Source organism: Elephantulus edwardii, unplaced genomic scaffold (assembly GCF_000299155.1).
Source record: "Elephantulus edwardii isolate Elephantulus edwardi_28Jun2011 unplaced genomic scaffold, EleEdw1.0 scaffold00018, whole genome shotgun sequence".
In the NCBI taxonomy this organism is placed as follows: Eukaryota; Metazoa; Chordata; class Mammalia; order Macroscelidea; family Macroscelididae; genus Elephantulus; species Elephantulus edwardii.
The window spans coordinates 29,746,871-29,765,423 of NW_006399768.1; positions in this window are offsets into that span (position 1 = coordinate 29,746,871).

Genomic DNA, 18,553 nt, shown 5'->3' on the forward strand with positions numbered 1-18,553 from the left:
GTAAATTATTTTTTTTAAAGGAAGTAAAGAAATAAGAAAAGTAAAAGAGTCTTTACAAATATAAATTAGTTTGGAAAGGAATGGGTTTGTGAGTAAGGGGAAGTATGTGTGTGTGTGTTAGGTGATGTCCTGTGGACTATAACTCTCTTAGCAACTTTATAAATAATGAAATTATAATTCGCCCTATCCCATACAATCCTCACCATCTCTGTCCTCCTCAAGCCCATTGTACCCATTGAGTCAATCCATCTCTTTGAGGGTCTTCCTTTTATTTACCGTCTATCTTTTTAAGAATGTATTTTCCCAAGGACTGTATTTTCCTGACAACATGTTGTTGTTATGTACCATCGAGCTAACTATGACTCATAGTGATCCTATGTACAATCTCTGAACCTTGCCCTCTCCTGAGCCAATCTCATTGACTCTGACTCACCTATTTCCAGCAGTCATTGTATCAGTCCATCTCATCTGGGGTCTTCTTCTCCTGATCTGTCCCTCCACACTTCTAAGCATGATGTCCTTCTCCAAGGGTTGGTCCCTCGTGGCCATATGACCAAAGTATGTAAGATGGAGCTTCAAAATCCTTGTGTCCAAGAAGAAACTTAGTTTCACCATCTCCAACACAGAAATATTTGTCTCTTAGAGATCTATGGTATGTTCAAGACTCTTCTCCAGCACCACAACTCAGAGGCATCAATTCTTCTTCCATCATTCTTACATTGTCCAGCTCTCTGACATGTAGCAGTAATTGTGAAGACCATAGCCTGAATCAGGCATGCCTTAATACTTAGACTGATAACATTACTCTTTAGAACTTTGGAGGGGTCCCTGACAGTAGACTTCTCCACTTCAATTAGTCTTATGATTTCCTGACTGCTCATGCTATGAGTGTTTATTGTGGAGCCTAGCAAACTGTAATTGTTAACAACCTCAATCTCTTTTCCATCTATCATGATGCTACCACTTGGCCCAGTGGTGAGAATCTTTGTCTTCTTTATGTTAAGCTTCAATCCATATCGAAGTCCTTGACTTTCTGCAACAAATGCTTCAGTTTCAGGATGTAAGGTTGTGTCATCTGCATAACGTAGGTTGTTGATGAGTCTTCCTCCAGTCTTAATGCCATATTTCTCCTCTTCTAGTCGAGCTTTTCAAATGATCTGAGACAGGAAGCATCTCTGACACACTTCTTTCCTGACTTTGAACCATGCAATATTTCCTTGCTCTGTTTTGAGGACTGTTTCTTTCTCTAAGTATAGGTTTTGCATAAACAAGATCAAATTTCTGGGATTCTCATTATTCTCAAAGTTAGCCGCAGTTTATTATGACTCACACAGTCAAATCACTTAGCATAATCAATGAAACACAGATAGTCATTCTTCTGTTACTCTTTGGTTTCAGTTAAGATCCACTTGTCACTGGCAATAATATCTCTAGTGCCACAGCCTCTTCTAAACCCAGCTTGTATCTCTGGTAGTTCCAGTCATTTTTGAATAATCTTAAGCAGAATTTTGCTTGTGTATGTAATGTTGTTGTTATATGCTGTCTAGTTGCTTGAGACTCATAATGATCCTATGTACAACAGCCCTAAACCCTGCTCTACCCTGTGCCAATCATATTGGCTCCAACACATCTAACCCCATAACCCCAGTCACTGAATCAATCCATCTCATTGAGGGTTTTACCCTTTTGCACTGTCCTTCTACCTTCCCAAGCATGACATCCCTCTCCAAGGACTGACTAGTCACTCCTTAAAACCTGCCCAAAATATGTCAGATGAAGCTTCAAAATCCTTGCCTCCAAGGGGTAACCCAGTTTCACCCTCTCTAGGATGAACCTGTTTGTTCTCTTAGCAGTCCATGGTATATTCAGTATTCTTCTCCAGCACCCCAGTTCAAAGGCATCAATTCTCCTATCATCCATAGCTTTCTGATGCATAACAAGTAATTGCAAAGACCGAATCCACGGGAACCAAAATATGACTTTGATTCTATCCCACCTGAATTTAAGAACAATCTGAAGAACAGGATTGAGGCCTTGAACACGAATGGGCGAAGACCAGATGAGTTGTGGGAGAATATCAAGTGTATCATCCAAGAAGAGTGCAAATGTTCATTACAAAGACAAAAGAGGAAGAAAAGACCAAAATGGATGTCAGAAGAAACTCTAAATATTGCACTGGAGCGCAGAAAAACTAAAGCACAAGGAAGAATTCAAGATACTAAAGAGCTGAACAAAAGATTTCAAAAGGCAGCTCGGGATGACAAAGTAAAATACTGCAATGAAATGTGCAGGGACAGGAGTCAGAAAACCAAAAGGGTCGAACTTGCTCAGCATTTCTTAAGCTCAAGGAACTGAAGAGCAAATTCAAACCTTGAGTTGCTATAATCAAGGATGCTTTAGGCAGAGTATTAAACGATCCAGGAGGTATCAAAAGAAGATGGAAAGAATATACTGAGTCATTGTATCGAAAGGAATTGGCAGACACAGAAGAATTTAATGAAACAACATCTGAGCAAGAGCCTGAGGTGATGAAGGAAGAAGTTCAAGCTGCTTTGAAGGAAATAGCAAAAAATAAGGCCCCAGGAATAGATGGTATACCAATTGACATATTTCAGCCAGCATATGCTGCCCTGGATGTTCTCACCAAGTTGTGTCAAGAAATATGGAGAACAACCACTTGGCCAACTGACTGGAAGAGATCTTTATTTGTTCTAATCCCAAAGAAAGGTGACGCAACAGAGTGTGAAAACTATAGAACAATCTCATTGATTTCACATGCAAGTAAGATTCTACTGAAGATTATCCAAAAACGACTGGAACATCACATCAGCAGAGAACTGCCAGAAGTTCAGGCTGGGTTTAGAGGGGGACGTGGTACTAGGGAAATTGTAGCTGATGTTAGATGGATCTTGGCTGAAAGCAGAGAGTACTAGAGGAATGTCTATCTGTGCTTCATTGATTATGCAAAGGCATTTGACTGTGTGGACCATAACAAACTGTGCCTGACTCTGAGAATAACGGGAATCCCAGAACACTTGATCATGCTAATGCGAAACTTATACTTGAATCAAGAGACAGTCATCAGAACAGAGCAAGGAAACACTGCATTGTTCAAAATTGGGAAGGACATATGCCAGGGATGTGTCCTGTCTCTGTACCTTTTCAACCTGTATGCAGAACAGATCATCCAGGAGGCTGGGCTCTATGAGGAGAAATGTGGCGTCAGGATTGGTGGAAGATCTATCAACAATCTGCATTATGCAGATGACGCGCTTGCTGCTGAGGGTCAAGGGCCGCAGAATTCAATATGGATTGAGGCTCAATGTCAAGAAGACAAAGATTCTCACCACTAAACCAATTGGCAGCATCAGGATGGATGGCAAAAAGATTGAAATTGTTCACAGCTTTAGTCTGCTTGACGCCACAATCACCACTCTTGGCACCAGCAGCTAGGAAATTAAAAGATGTATTGTGTTGGGAAAGTCTGTTGTTAGGGACCACTCTAAAGTACTGAAGAGCAACGATGTGTCTCTGGAGACTCAGGTGCATCTGGTACAGGCCATGGTCTTTGCAATCACTTGTTATGAATCAGAGAGCTGGACAATGACCAGGGAAGATAGAAGGATAATTGATGCTTTTGAGCTTTGATGTTGTAGAAGAGTGTTGAGGGTACCATGGACTGCTAAGTAAACAAACAGATTCATCCTGGAGAGGATTAAACCAGGCTTCTCCTTGGAGGCAAGGATTCTGAGGCTTTGTCTCGCAGTCTTTTATCATGTTGTAAGGAGAGACCGGTCCTTGGAGAGGGACATCATGCTTGGGAGGGTGGAATGCAGGTGCAGGAGAGGAAGCCCCTCTGGGAGGTGGATTGATTCAGTGACTGGGGCAATTGGGATGAATGTGTTGGAGACAATGAGATTGGCACAGGACAGAGCAGAGTTTAGAGCTGTTGTACCTAGGGTCACTATGAGTCGCGAGCTACTCGATGGCACATAACAACAACAACAACAACAACACCACCATTGCCTAGGTCAGGTGCACTGTAGTCTCCCGCCTGACATCACTGCTATTCAGTATTTTGAAAAAGTCTCTGAGAGCAGACTTTCCCAATGCAATTTGTCTTTTAACCAAGAGTGTTAATTGTGGAGCCAAGGAAATTGAAGCTGTTAACATTCTCAATCTCTCCATCATCTATCTTGATGCTATCATCCCAGTGGTGACAATCTTTTTCTTGATGTTGAGCTTCAATCCATATTTAAGGCTGTAATCCTTGACCTTCTGCAACAAGCACTTCAAGTATATTACTCAATAATGTCAACACTTTGCCAGGTTATCTTTTTTTTATTTGGAATAGTAATATATATAGTTAGAAGCAAGAGTGGCATCCACTTCCTAAGTAACATGCCTCCGGAAACTCTATGAACTTTGATAAATGTTGATAGTTGTAGAAAGGGGTTCAGGCCTTTGGTTCATAGGGTCGTTATTAGTCGTGCTCGACTCAAAGGTAGTCAACAACAACAAGAACAACAACAATATAGATGGATCTCTTCTAGTCAGTTGGTCAGGTATTTGTCTTACAGATTTCTTGGCACAGCCTAGTAAGTATTTCCAGGGCAGTATCTGTTTGTTGAAATGTGTCATTTGGCATCCCATGAGTTCCTGGGATTTGTTTTTTTCAGATTTCTTCAGAGCAGCTTAAGTTTCTTCTTTCATCACCATTGCCTCTTGGTATTGTATCATGAAATTCTTCTGTGTCAGTAAATTATTTTTTCTTACAGTGACTCTCCTTCCATCTTCTTTTAACCTTCCTGCATCATTCACTATTCTGCCCATAGCATCCATAAATATTGCAGTGTGTTGCTTGAATTTGTTCTTTAGTTCCTTCAGCTTAAGAAATGCCAAGTGAGTTTGCCCTTTTTGATTTTCCAACTCTAGTTCTTTGCACATTTCATTATAATACTTTGTCTTCCTGAGCTGCCCCTTGAAATCTTCTGTTCAGCCTCTTAACTTCATGCTTTCTTCCCTTAGCTTTGGCTTCTTGGAACTCTAATTGCAATACTTAGAGTTTCTTCTGAAATCTATTTCTGTCTTTTCTTCATCCTCTCTCTTTGTAATGACCTTTTGTATCCTTTGTGAATTCTTGATATCCTCTCACAGCTCATCTGGTCTTTGTTCATTAGTTTTCAAGGCCTCAAATCTGTTTCTGAGATGGTTTTTAAATTCAGGTGGTTTACACTTAAAGTCAAATTTTGGTGTCTGTGGATTTGATTTTAAACTTCTTTAGCTTTAGTTTGAATTTGCATATGAGTAGTTGATGGTTTGTTCCCCATTCAGCACCTAGCCTAATTTTCACAGCTGATAATTGAGCTTCTCCAACAATTCTTTACACAGATGTAATCTATTTGTTTCTTATACATGCTATTAGGGAAATACATGTTTATACTCACCATTTATGTTTCTTATAAAAAGTATTTTCAATGAATAAATCATTGATTGTACAAAATTCTGTCATTCTACCTCCAACCTCATTTTGGTCACCAAGTCCCTGTTTTTTGAATACTGCTCCTTCTTCCCTGTTGCCAAATTTTGTATTTCAGTCACCAATTATTATTCATGCATTTTGGCTGCATGTTTGATTGATTTCTGACTATTTAGTTTTGATTATTGATGCGTATGTTTGAATGATGGTTGTATTCACCCCTTGCATAAGTACGGATATTATCCGGTCACTCACGACAGTGTATTTCAAGATAGATCTAGAAATGACCTTTTTTTACTATAAACATAACTATATTTTTCCTCATCTTTTAATCTCTGGTGTAGTAGGGCATATGATTGTCTGATTAAAAATGTCCCTTATATATCTATCTCATTTTGTCAATACTTGGTATGTCAATATTTATAAGTTCTATTTTTTCTTTTTTTCCCCTTTTTAAATTTTTTTCTTAACACTCTTTATTTGTTCGACATTTATGCTTCTCACATTCCACATCCCAAAGATTAGTGTCTGCTTACAGCTTACAAGTGTTTCTCTTTTTTGTGTGTGTTTCCAAATCTGAGGCATTAGCATCAGGTGCAAAATCTGCTTATCGCTGTCTCTAAGAAACACGTGGTTTCACTTCCTCCAAGAGATACTAGTCTTTCAGCAGTCCACAGAGTACTCAAAACTCTTCTTCAACATCACAATTCAAAGCTATCAATTATTTTTTCTTTCATTTTTATTCATTGTCTAACTTTTAGGTGTACAGGAGGCAATTGAAAAGATCAGTATCTTGGTTTCTAAACTTGACCCTGCTGCTTTTTAGCACTTTGGAGAAGACCTTGACAGCAGATTTTTCCAATGCAACATATCTTTTTATTTTCTGACTGCTACTAGTGTGAGCATTAATTGTGGATCCAAGTAAAATGAAATTATTGACAATACCCATCTTTTCTTCACTTATGGCGTTGCTTATATTTCCAGGAGTGAGGATTTTTGTGCTCTTGATGCTGAGATAGAACTCATGTTGGTGGTAGTAGTCTTTGATCTTCTCAATAAGTGCTCCAAGTCTTTTTGCTTTCTGCAAGCAAGGTTGTGTTGCTTGGAACAAGCATAATGCAAGTTGTTGGTGAATCTTCTTCCAATCCGGTTTCCATATTCTCTTTTTTTATGTTCTTCAGCTTCTCAAACTATTTGCCAACATACTGAATGAATAAATAAGGAGAAAGGATATAACCTGACACATACTTTTTCTAATTTTAAATTATACAGTATTATTCTATTTGAGCAACTGCTTCTCGGTGTAGGTATAGGCTTCACATGAGAATAGAGGTGTTCTGGGATTCCTATTAATTTGCTATGATCCACACCATGAAATGTCTTTTCATAGTCAATTGTTGTTATGTGTTGTCGAGACACCTGTGATCTATAGTGACTCTATATACAGTAGCTCAGAACCCTGTCCTGTCCCAAGTCAATATTAATAACACATCAACCTCCATTGCCTCAGTGACTATATCAATCCATCTCATTCAGCATCTTCCTCTCCTGTGTTGTCTCTCCACATTTCCAAGCATGGTGTTCTTCCCCAAAGACTGAGCTCTCATGGCCACGTGCCCGAAGTATGTGAGATGAGCTTCAGAATCCTAGCCTCCAAGGAGAGACTTGGTTTCACCCTCTCTAAGACAGATTTCTTTGTTTTCTTGGTGGTCCATAGTATGTTCAAGACTCTTATCCAGCACTACAATTTAAAGGCATTTATTTGTCTTCTGTTATGCTTAGTTATTGTCCAGATCTCTGGTGCATAGCAGGTAGTGAAAACCAAACTGACATCGTTGCTTTTAAGCACTCTGGAGAGGTCCCTGAAAGCAGATTTTGCCAGCGCAATTCATCTTTTTATTTCCTAACTGCTGGTGTTAAGAGGGTTGATTGGTTGATTGTGGAGTCGAGTAAGCTGTAACTGTTAACAACCTCAATCTCTTCCCAATCTATCACAGAAGGGTAGTCTCTGCTTTCAGCCAGTATCCATCTAGCATCAGCAATGATATTTCTTACTAATTACTAAGCACCAATCAGTAAGGGAGTAGACATCTATAACTCAAGAATAAAAAAGGGGCCTTTAATAACCTAGTTAATACAGTGTTTCACTAGTACCCAAAGGTCACATTTTTTGTGGTTTGAATCTACCAGTATCTCCTCAGTAGAAAGATGGGCAATCTCTTACCTTGAGGTCACTACCTCTGGAACCTCCTGAAGGACTACGAGTTGGTTCCAACTTTACAGCAAAACATTGAGTTAAAGAATAGAAGTCTTCGTCTGGACTCTACGTTAGAAGGAAATAGAAAGCAATTTTGAGACATATAATTTAGAGGCTTGTAAAGTTTTCCTTTTTTTAAAGTGGTGTAACCTTGAAATTGTTGTTATTGTTGAGAACCATTGAGCTGAAAACAATCCGTAGTTGACCCTCCAGTGGGTTTTCAGAGGCTGTTAATCATAGCCAATCTTCTTTGGCAGAACAGCTGGTGGATTCAAACCACATGCCTTTGGAATTTCTTGCAGTTCCCTTTATATGTACTGCTCTAGTCATTTTCAAATGATCTTCAGTAGTATTTTGCTTTCATATTATATTAAGGATATTGGTCAATAGTTTCAACTGCCAGAAAGTCAAGCAAGATTTATAAAAGGCTGTAGCACCAGGGATATCATTGCTGATGTCAGATGGATCCTGGCTGAAAGTAAGGAATACCAGATGAATGTCTATTTGTGATGTATTGACTATGTAAAGGCATTTGACTCTGTGGAACATGACAAGTTGTGGCTGACATGGAGGAGAATGGGAATTTCAGAGCACTTGATTGAGCTCATGCAGAGACTATACCTGGACCAGCAAGCAGACTGTTGTGTGAACAGAACAAAGAATACTGCTTGGTTTAAAATTGAGAAGGGAGAAACTAGTGGCAGAATAGAAGAGAAGGCATATCTCTTTATCTCGGGACTTCTCACCCTCCTGAGTTCCTGGAGCTCAGCCTAAGTGCCAGACGTCTGACTTAGGTTGCCATCAACAAAACTGCAGGAAAAAGAAACAGAAAAACTCAGGACAAGGATGGAGAAAGTGACACCTAAGAGTGAAAGTACCAGCCATCCCAAGAAAGTAAAGGAGGAAAAATACTTATGGAAAGAGAAAAGCCCACAGACTCCTTAATGCCATGCTGGAATGACCAGGAAATCCAGAGTTTCCTATAAGAATGGAAACCCAGGAACCTTAGCTACACTTAGAAGAGAGGGACAAATAGGATAAACCCTCAAGAGCAATTAGAGATGGCCTCAAGGGCATAAAGAAGAGCTGTGTTTAATGTCTAGTCTTGTTCAGATATCTTGAGGATTTATACTCAGCTACTTATGTTGCCAAGCAAATAGCAGGGAACGAATCCTGTCGTGTCCTTACAAAGATGTTTTACACAGGATCCTTTGTTACAAACTCTTCTCAGTTTGTTTACACTCACCTTTGAACAATCTCCCATCTCCTCAAGTCCAGCTCCAGCTCCAGACCTGGCCCCTCCCTTATTCCCAGGAGCAGATCTCCTGGGTCCCCAGCACCTGAAAGTTAAATGCAAGATACTCAAGCACTTGGCTGGCAATCCACCCTGAACTCTCCTAAACTAGGGAGGTGTTCTGCATATACCCCAGAAAATCTCATCAATCCTGTGAAAGCAGGATGGACTTCATTTACTCTCCAGATACCATTGAACACATCCCATCTCCTCAAATTCAAGCCCTGAAATATGTTTCCTGGGGCCCTGGGCCTGTTACTTATGTGCAAGGCCCTCAAACACTGGGATGGCAGCCCTGGACCCTGAACCCTACAGAGTGTGCTCTGCATCTCCCCCAGAAGATGCCATCCACCAGCAGCAAGCACAGAGGAAGAGTGACTCTGAAATAAAAGAGAATTTCTACCCAGACTTGAATTCCACAGACCAGTAAATGTGCCAGTTTCCCAAAATCACTACTCCTTCCTTTCCACTAACCCAAACATACAGCAGTTTCTATTTTAACCATGAAAAGAAGTATAGAACTAGTACATATTAGATGTATTTATGTCACTGAATCATGTATGTGCAAATGGGGACACAGGGACATTATGCATCTGAGAGCTAGATAATGAATAGGGATGACAGAAAAAGAATTAATACCTTTGAGCTGTGGCATTGGAGAAGAGCACTGAACATCCCATGGACAGCCAAGAAAACAAACAGATATGTCATAGAGAGGATGCAGCCAGGGTGCTCTTTGGAAGCAAGAATGATGAGGCTTTGCCCCACCTACTTTGGGTATGTTGCTAGGAGGTACCATTCCTTGGAGAGGGACATCATGCTGGGAAGGGTGGAGGGTTGACTAAGGAGAGTCAATCTACCTCAACCAGGTAGATTGACATGGTGACTGGTGCAATGGGCTCTTGTTTGTCAGGAAGTGTGAGGATGGCACAGGATAGAACAGGGTTTGGATCTTTTGTTCATGGGGTAGCTATGAGTTGTACTTGATTTGACAACACCTAACAACAACAGCCTTCAGGACTGTAGTGCAGTTTCTTTCCACTAGGTCACCAGAGCTTTCTTGAAACAGCACCTGTAATCTCTGGATATGAACTTCACCTAATGTCTGCACTGAAGATTCTAATTATAAAACAATTTGCAGTATAGTAGTTTTCAATCCTGACTGTTCATAAGACTCTGATCAATTTCCTTAGACATGTAATACAGTGTAGTTTCTCCCCAAATTTATGAATTAGAATTTTCCGTGTTGAGGTTCAATTCCACTGGATTGCAATTTCTAAAAGCCAGGTAGAATGCACTGAGAAGACACTGGCTTAGTGCCAGAAAAAATAATTTTTTTTTAAAAAGTGACGTCTTTTCTCAAATTGGATCTTCCTTTTTCAGCTGTTCCTCAGCTAGAAACGATGTGCTCCAAGCTGAACTGCCAGGGAGGCTCCCAATACTTACTGCCAGCAAACTATATTGAAAAAACAGCAGTAGCTGTCATTTATTGAAAACATATTTATTCCAGCACTTTAGTAGCATTTAGAGCTATTTCCTTTAATCCCTTTAACAGCTCAATGATGAAGGCACATCTGTTTTATAGACAAGCGTCTAATGCTGAACGATATAATGTAGCTACTTCTAATCAGGTTAATGGTCACTCTATGCTCTTAATTATTAAGTTCAACTGACTTTTCAGGTATAGAATAGTTAGATTCAGAGGAAGCCCCAGACTGGCAGAAACTGTGGGGATAAATATAGAAGGTTCAGGGGGCAAATAGAATCTTTTCTAAGCAGTTCATCCTGAGTCATTCTCTGTGAAAGACTAAAAAGTCTTGGTCTTCAATTTCTTAATGTATTGTCTTAGACTCCACATCTCCGCTTGCTTCTGCGGCATGCTGTTATTGCCACAGTCCTGATGCTCTTGGTCCACACGGACCACATGGAGGCTGTAGGGATAAAATGTGAAGTACAGAGGATCTTTTGATGTGGGTTAGAGGAGAAGACCACCACCCCCTGCAATATCTGCCCAGTAAGAACTATAGAACTGCCTATGGAGTTCCTAAACTGTTAATCTTCATAGGTGCAGATTGCCATCTCTTTCTCCCACAAAGGAACTGGCAGATTTGAATAATCAACATTCTGGTTAAACTCCCAATTCCTTAGTCATAGTGTCACCAGAGCAAACAGTTCTGAAAAAAAGACAAAAATATTGAAGCACAGAGACTCTTTGAGACACATATTTTAGTACCTATTTCACACTGGTTTAATATTATTTTGGTATATTTTGTCTCTTTTTTTAAATGTAGAAAGTTAGGGATAATTGTTTTGTTAATTGTTATAAAAAGATATGCTAAGAAAAGGCATTTTACAAAATCCAACAATTCTTCCTGTTTAAGACGCTCAGCAAAATTGGAATAGAAGGGAATTTCTTCAACATAGTGAATAGCATATGTATGCTAACCCAAGGGCCAATATCATTCTCGATGGAGAAAGCATTTCCCCTTGGAACAGGGACCAGGCAAGGAGGTCCACTGCCACCACTTCTACTCAATATTGTATTGAAAGTACTCTCTAGTGCAATAAAACAAGGCAAACTAGCAAAAAGATGGTTAATATGTTGCTATATGCGGATATGATATGATACACAGAAAACTGCAAGGAATCAACAAAAATAATTAGACCTAGTAGACCAATTTAGTAGAGTAGCAGGATACAAAATCAATATCCAAAAATCAGTGGGATTCCTCTATAATCAAAAAGGGAACTCAGAGAAGGAAACCAAGAAAGCAATACCATTTACAATAGCCAACCACAAATGGAGATACTTGAGAGTGAACATAATTAGAGACACAAAAGACCTGAACAGAGAAAACTACAAAACATTTCTGCAAGACATAATAAAAGACCTAAACATATGGGAAAATGTGATCTATTCATGGATAGAAAGACTTAATAGAGTGAAATTGACAATCTTACCAGAAGCAATCTACATGTTCAACACATTTCGAATACAGATACCAAATTTATTTTACCAAGGAGATCTAGAGGAAAATTGTCAAGTTTATTGGAAGAGAAAAGAGACCCTGAAAAAGTTAAGCATTTCTGAAAAACAAAAATGAAGTGGGAAGCATAGCACTCCCTGACCTAAAAACCTGCTAAACAGTGGTAGTAACCAAAACAGCATGGTACTGATACAATTACAGGAACACAGACCAATGGGACAGAATCAAGAACCCAGAAATGGACCCAGTTATTACGGTCACAGATATTTGACAAGGAAATACAACCTATCAAATAGGGCAATGACTACATCTTCAACAAATGGTGCTGGCAAAACTGGACTGCTACCTGCAGAAAGCTGAAACGGGATCTACAACTCATACGATACACAAAAATCAACTCAAGGTGGATCAGAGAGCTGGGAGTAAAGCTCCAAATGATAAAGATCATAAGAGACAAAATAGGATCAAACTTAGAAGGCCTAGTCTGTGGCATAAAGAGACTGCCAAATATAGCCAGAAATGCTCAGTCTAGAGAGCATAAAATTAATGAATAGGACTTTGTGAAGATTAAATCTCTGCTCATAAAATTTTTTTCCAACAGAATGAAAAGAAAACCTACTGACTGGGGACAAACATTTAGGATTACCATCTCAGACAAAGGTCTCATAAGAAAATTTACAGAATACTCTTGGGCCTCGAGAAGAAAAAGACTGATACTCCATATACATATAGAAATGACGTTAAATATAGAACAGAGTTCATGTCTTTTGTTCATAGGGTCGCTATGTATTTGACTTGACGACGCTTAACCACTGCTAAGTAAGACCAGTGTTACTATATTTTGGAGGATCATTCTTCCTCTTGGTATATTTCTCCTTGTTAATTTGCTGTACTGAGGTAATATGGGTTTGCTGTGATGCTGAACCTGTGCCATTGGGATATAAAATACCAGAATAGTATACCAATGTGGACAGTGTTTAGTGGAGCTCCCAGTTGTAGGACAGGTTTGGAAGCAAGAGTGGCATCCACTTCCTAAACCAGATGCCTATGAAAACTCTATGAACTTGAAGAAACAAAGATAGTTCTAGAAAGGCATTAAATCTTTTGTTCATAGAGTCACCAGGAGTCGTGTTTAGCTTGACAGCAATCAACAACAATCCAATTACAAAATAAGCAAAAGACATGGAAAGACTTTTCACAGGAGAAGAAATTCAGATGGCCAACAGACAAGTGAAAAAAATGCTCAAAATCACAGGCAATAAAAAAGATACAAATCAAAACCACAATGAGATACCATTTAACTTCAGTAGCAGTGGCACAGTTTAATAGGGCAGCAAGCAATAAATGTTGGAGAGGATGTGGACAGATGGAAACTCTCATATACTGTTGGTGGGATTGTAAAATGGTATAATCAGTCTGGAAGACAGTTTGACGTTTCCTCAAAAAGTTGATCATAGAAACTCCATATGACCCAGCTATTCCACTACTAGCAATACACCCCAAGGAAATTAGAACTGAGATACAAACTGAGATTTGTACACCAATGTTCATGGCAGTGTTATTTATCATCACAAGATCATGAAAACAGCCCAAATGTCCAAAAACAATTTAGTGAATTGAAAAAATGTAGTACTTTCACATAATGGAATACTATGCACCTCTCAGGAGTAATGATTTTGAAAAAGACTGCATAACTTGGAGGAGTCCGGAGAGCATTATGCTGAATGAACTAATGCAGTCTCGTAAGGACAAATACTACATAAGTCCATTATTGTAAAAATTGAAGTATAACTGGTAAAATATCCAAGGGAAAAAGGTGTGAGAGTGGAGAGATGAGAAAGGGTATGTGTGAAACTACAGGATTGCACAGTTTGATAGGTGGGGGAAGGAAATGGGAAAGATCTGGGTGAAAAGATAGACCAATGATGGGCAAGGCCCAATGTGATTAATTTTATAAAACAATGAATGAGAATGATTGTATGAAACACAGTGTGAATGAGGAGTAGTGTGAGACAAAATGTATACAAATTTTGTAAGCAAATCAGTTAAAAAATAATAAAAAGGAGAAAGAAGACCTGCTAACGTGTTTGGACACTTGACTAATTAATTGTAATTTAACTTTTAAAAAATTTATATTGGTTTGTATAAAAAATTTGTATACACTGTGTTTTACTCATATACACTGTATTTCACTCATTCCTCATTTACATTGTGTTTCATATGATCATTCCCATACATTATGTTTTTTAAAATCAATCACCATTGATCTATGCCCGTATTACCTTGTCTTTTCAAGTCTCCACTGGAACTTTACTAATTGATTCACCTTCTGCCTCTGCCCGTCCAACTCTGTGACCCCATGATTTCCTTCCCGTTACAACCTGTGACCTCCTGTTCCCTCCTTTCCCCCTTCGGACTTTTATACACATCTTACTAGTTATCCTTCTACTTTTACAATAATGGTCTTTTGTAATATTTGTAAGACTGAGTTCAGTCAGTGTAATGCTCTCTAACCTTTCCCACATTCCATAGTATTTTTCAAAATTGTCGCTCCTGAGTGCTACACAGTATTCCATCATGTGAATGTACCATGATTTGTAAGTCCATTCTTTCACTGATGGGCATTTGAGCTGTTTCCATTTTCTTGCTATTCTGAATAAGGCTGCTATGAACATCAGTGTACAAATCTCATTTGTGTCTCAGTTCTATTTTTCTTGGGGTGTATTTCTAGTGATGTAATAACTGGGTCATGCACTCTATACTCTGTATGTATTGAAGAAATGCCAAACTGCCTGTTCTACAATCCCATTAACAGTATATGAAAATTGCTATATCTCCATATCCTCTCCAACATTTATTGCTTGCTGTCCTGTTAAACTTTGTCATGGCTACTGAGGTGAGATGGTATCTCACTGTGGTTTGTTTTGCATCTTTCTTATTGCCAGTGATTTTGAGCATTTGTTCATCTGTTTGTTGGCCATTCAAATGTCTGCCTCTGTGAAAAGTCATTCCATATCTTTTGGTTGTTTTGTAATTGAGTTATCAGTATTTTTCTTGTAGAGTCCCCATAGTATTCTCTTAACTTTGATTGTGAGACCTTTGTTTGAGATATCATTGCCAAATATTTTTTTTCCCCAGTCAGTAGATTTTCTTTTCATTCTATTCAAAAAACCTTTTGATGCACACAGGGTATTAGAAATCAATACTAGTGAAAGCTCTATTTAAGTATTCTAATCTAACAAATATATGCATGGTTCATGGAAAATTAAAGGGGCGTGTCAGGGTAAAGTCTACTCTCTTGAGAGAAGTCCTCTGTCTATTTACTCTTTCTGCCAAATATTTGGACCAAATATCAGTTGTGGAGCTGATATTAAACATGACGTATTACTATAATATGCATTTTAAGTAAATAATCTTGCCTTTCACTTAACTGCATTTGTCGCAAAAACACATGGGCAAGATGATGGTGAGAGAATAGAACAAAATGAGAATTGTGAGATAAATACTTGCACACCCTACCCTTCTGGAGACTTATTTAACTCCAAATAAGAGAACTACCAGATGTGCTGGCCAGGTTTAGAAGAGGCCGTGATACTAGGGATTTTATAGCTAATGTTACATGGATCTTGGCTGAAAGCAGAGATTACCAGAGGAATGTCTAACTGTGTTTCATTGACTATGCAAAGGCATTTGACTGTGTGGATCACAACAAACAGTGGCTAACTCTGAGGAGAATCTCAGAACATTTGATTGTGCTTATGTGAAACCTATACTTGTACCGGAAGGTAGTCATGGGAACAGAGCAAGGAAACACAGCATGGTTCAAAATTGGGAAGTGTGTATGCCAGGGATGTGTCCTATCTCCATACCTTTACAATCTATATGCAGAAGAGATCATCCAGGACACTGAGCTGTATGAGGAGGAATGTGGCATCAGGATTGGTGGAAGATTCATCAACAACCTGCATTGCACAGACGATACAACCCCACTTGCTGAAACTGAGGAGCACCTGAAGCGCTTGCTGCAGAAGGTGAAGGACTGCAGTCTTAAATATGGACTGAAACTCAACATCAAGAAAACAAAAATTCTCATCATGGGGCCAAATTGCAGCAATAATATGATTGATGGTGAAGAGTGTTAACAGCTTTTGTTTGCTTGGCTCCACAATCAACACTGTTGGTGCCAACAGCCTGGATATCAAAAGATAAATTATACTGGGGGAATCTACTGTCAGAGACCTCTTTAGATTGCTGAAGAGCAATGATGTCAGTCTAGAGACTAAGGTATGCCTGATCCAGACCATAATCTTTGCAATTACTTGCTTTGCATGAGAAAGCTGGTCAAGGTCTAGGGATTATAGAAGGAGAATTGATGCCTTTGAACTGTGGTGCTGGAGAAGAGTATTGAATATATATGGACTGCTAGGAGAACAAATAGGTTCATCCTAGAGAGGGTGAAACCAGGACGCTCCTTGGAGGCAAGGTTTCTGAAGCTTTGTCTGATATACTTTGGGCATGTTGTAAGGAGAGATAAGTCCTCAGAGACATCATGCTTGGAAGAGTGGAGGGACAGCCCAAGAGAGGAAGACCCTTGATGAGATGGATTGATTTAGTGGCTGAAGTAATGGGAGTAGGAGTGTCAGAATCAATAAGGTTGGGATAGGATAGAACAAGGTTCAGAGCTGTTGTACATGGGGTCACTATGAGTCTCAAGCACCTCAATGGTACATAACACAGCAACTTATCACAAGCACAGCTTCAAAATGTTAAATGCAATTTTTCTTATTTTTTTAAAGATTATAATAATGCACAGAGTGCATGGATACATTTCTTTGTATATCTTCTCTGTAAAAATATAATTAGCATTAACATTCCTGAAAATAAAGAGGTGTTAAATTCAAGACAAATGTAACTCTTTTTTGCTTCCTAGGTTCAAAGAGTAACAGCCCTGTTATAAAAAGAACTGCAGATACAATAATAAAAATGAAAAAGGCCAAATAGAAATAAAGGCACTCTTGACAATTTTTCTCAATGTTGAATGAGGTAGAATGAATCAAGCTAACAAAGTGGAGCTCCTAATCAGGTTATGCAAATGATATTTTCTGATAATTTTCACATTTTGTAGATTTCTTTTTTTTTTGGAAATGTGAACAAATATGTATATTTTCCAGTCAGGACCAGGTAGCTGTCCTCCAAATTTCTTGACATAGACTGATGAGTATGTGTAGAACTGAATTTTTTTTCTTGGAATATTTCAATTGGTATTCCACCAATTTTTGGAGCTTTGCGTTTTCCCAATACCTTTAGTGTAGCTTGAACTTCTTCCTTCATCACCATTGATCCTCAATCATGTGCTTCTTTGTGACAGCCAAATGTTTTTGGTACAGTGACTCTGTGCATTCCTTTCATCTTCTTTTGATGCTTCTTGCATCATTCAAGATTGTGTCTACAGCAGCAGATAACTAAGGTAGCTCATTTTTTCTTATTGCCCTTGAGTTGTAACCAATTAATACTTGAGTCTCCAGCAAGTTTTCAGAGACTGCAAAAAGTCCAAAAGAAGAAATTGTCTATCTTCTTCCTTAAGAAGCTCTTGGTGGGCTTGAACTAACAGAAAATCACTCCCTTTGGGTTAGCAATGCCACTCCTTATGGGTATGGTATGAGAGCTCCCCAAAGACACCTATATCCTTTGATTTTCATTCTTAAGTCCTTTTCACTTTCAACAAGAAAGGCTGTGCTACCTGCATATTGTAGTTTGTCAATGAATCTTCCCCTAAACCTGAGGGTAAATTATTTTTTCTAAAATTCAGTTTCTCAGATTATTTTCTCAGCATAGTGATGAAAATAAAAAATCCTGATACATACATACTTTCCTAAACTTAACCCATATAGTATCCCTTTGTTCTGTTTGAATGTCTGCCTCATTATCTTTGTTTATGTTTCTCATGAGCAAAAATTGTTTTAGAATTCCTATTCTTTTCAATATTACTCATAATTTGCTATGATCCACAGAGTCAAGTGTCTTTCCAGCATCAAGATTTATCTGATATCCACAATAACATTTCTCATTCTGGATTTGCCTTAAGTTTCTACTGTTGTACTGCTGCAATCTTTTTTTATGTGTGTGCTTATAATAATTTATTTTTTAAATGAATTTTTATTTTCTGTTTTTTTACTTGTAAAGCTCATATACATTGTTTCCCCCACTAGATCTTTCCTATTTCCTTTATCCACCCCTCTCTCCATCAATCTTATTGTGTCACTCGATAATTAACCAACCCCTCCATCCCACCCATTCTCATCCCTCTGCTGCCACCCCTCCCTTCCATGGATCCTCATACAATTCTACAATAATGGTCTTATACAGTATTTGTCCTTATGGGACTGAGTTAGTTCACTCAGCATAATGCTCTCCAGTCCCTCCCAAGTTAGGTAGTAATTTACAGTATGCTGCATAGGATTTCATCGTGTAAATGTACCATAATTTCTCAATGCATTCGACTGTGGTTGGACATTTGGGCTGTTTCCATGTCCTTG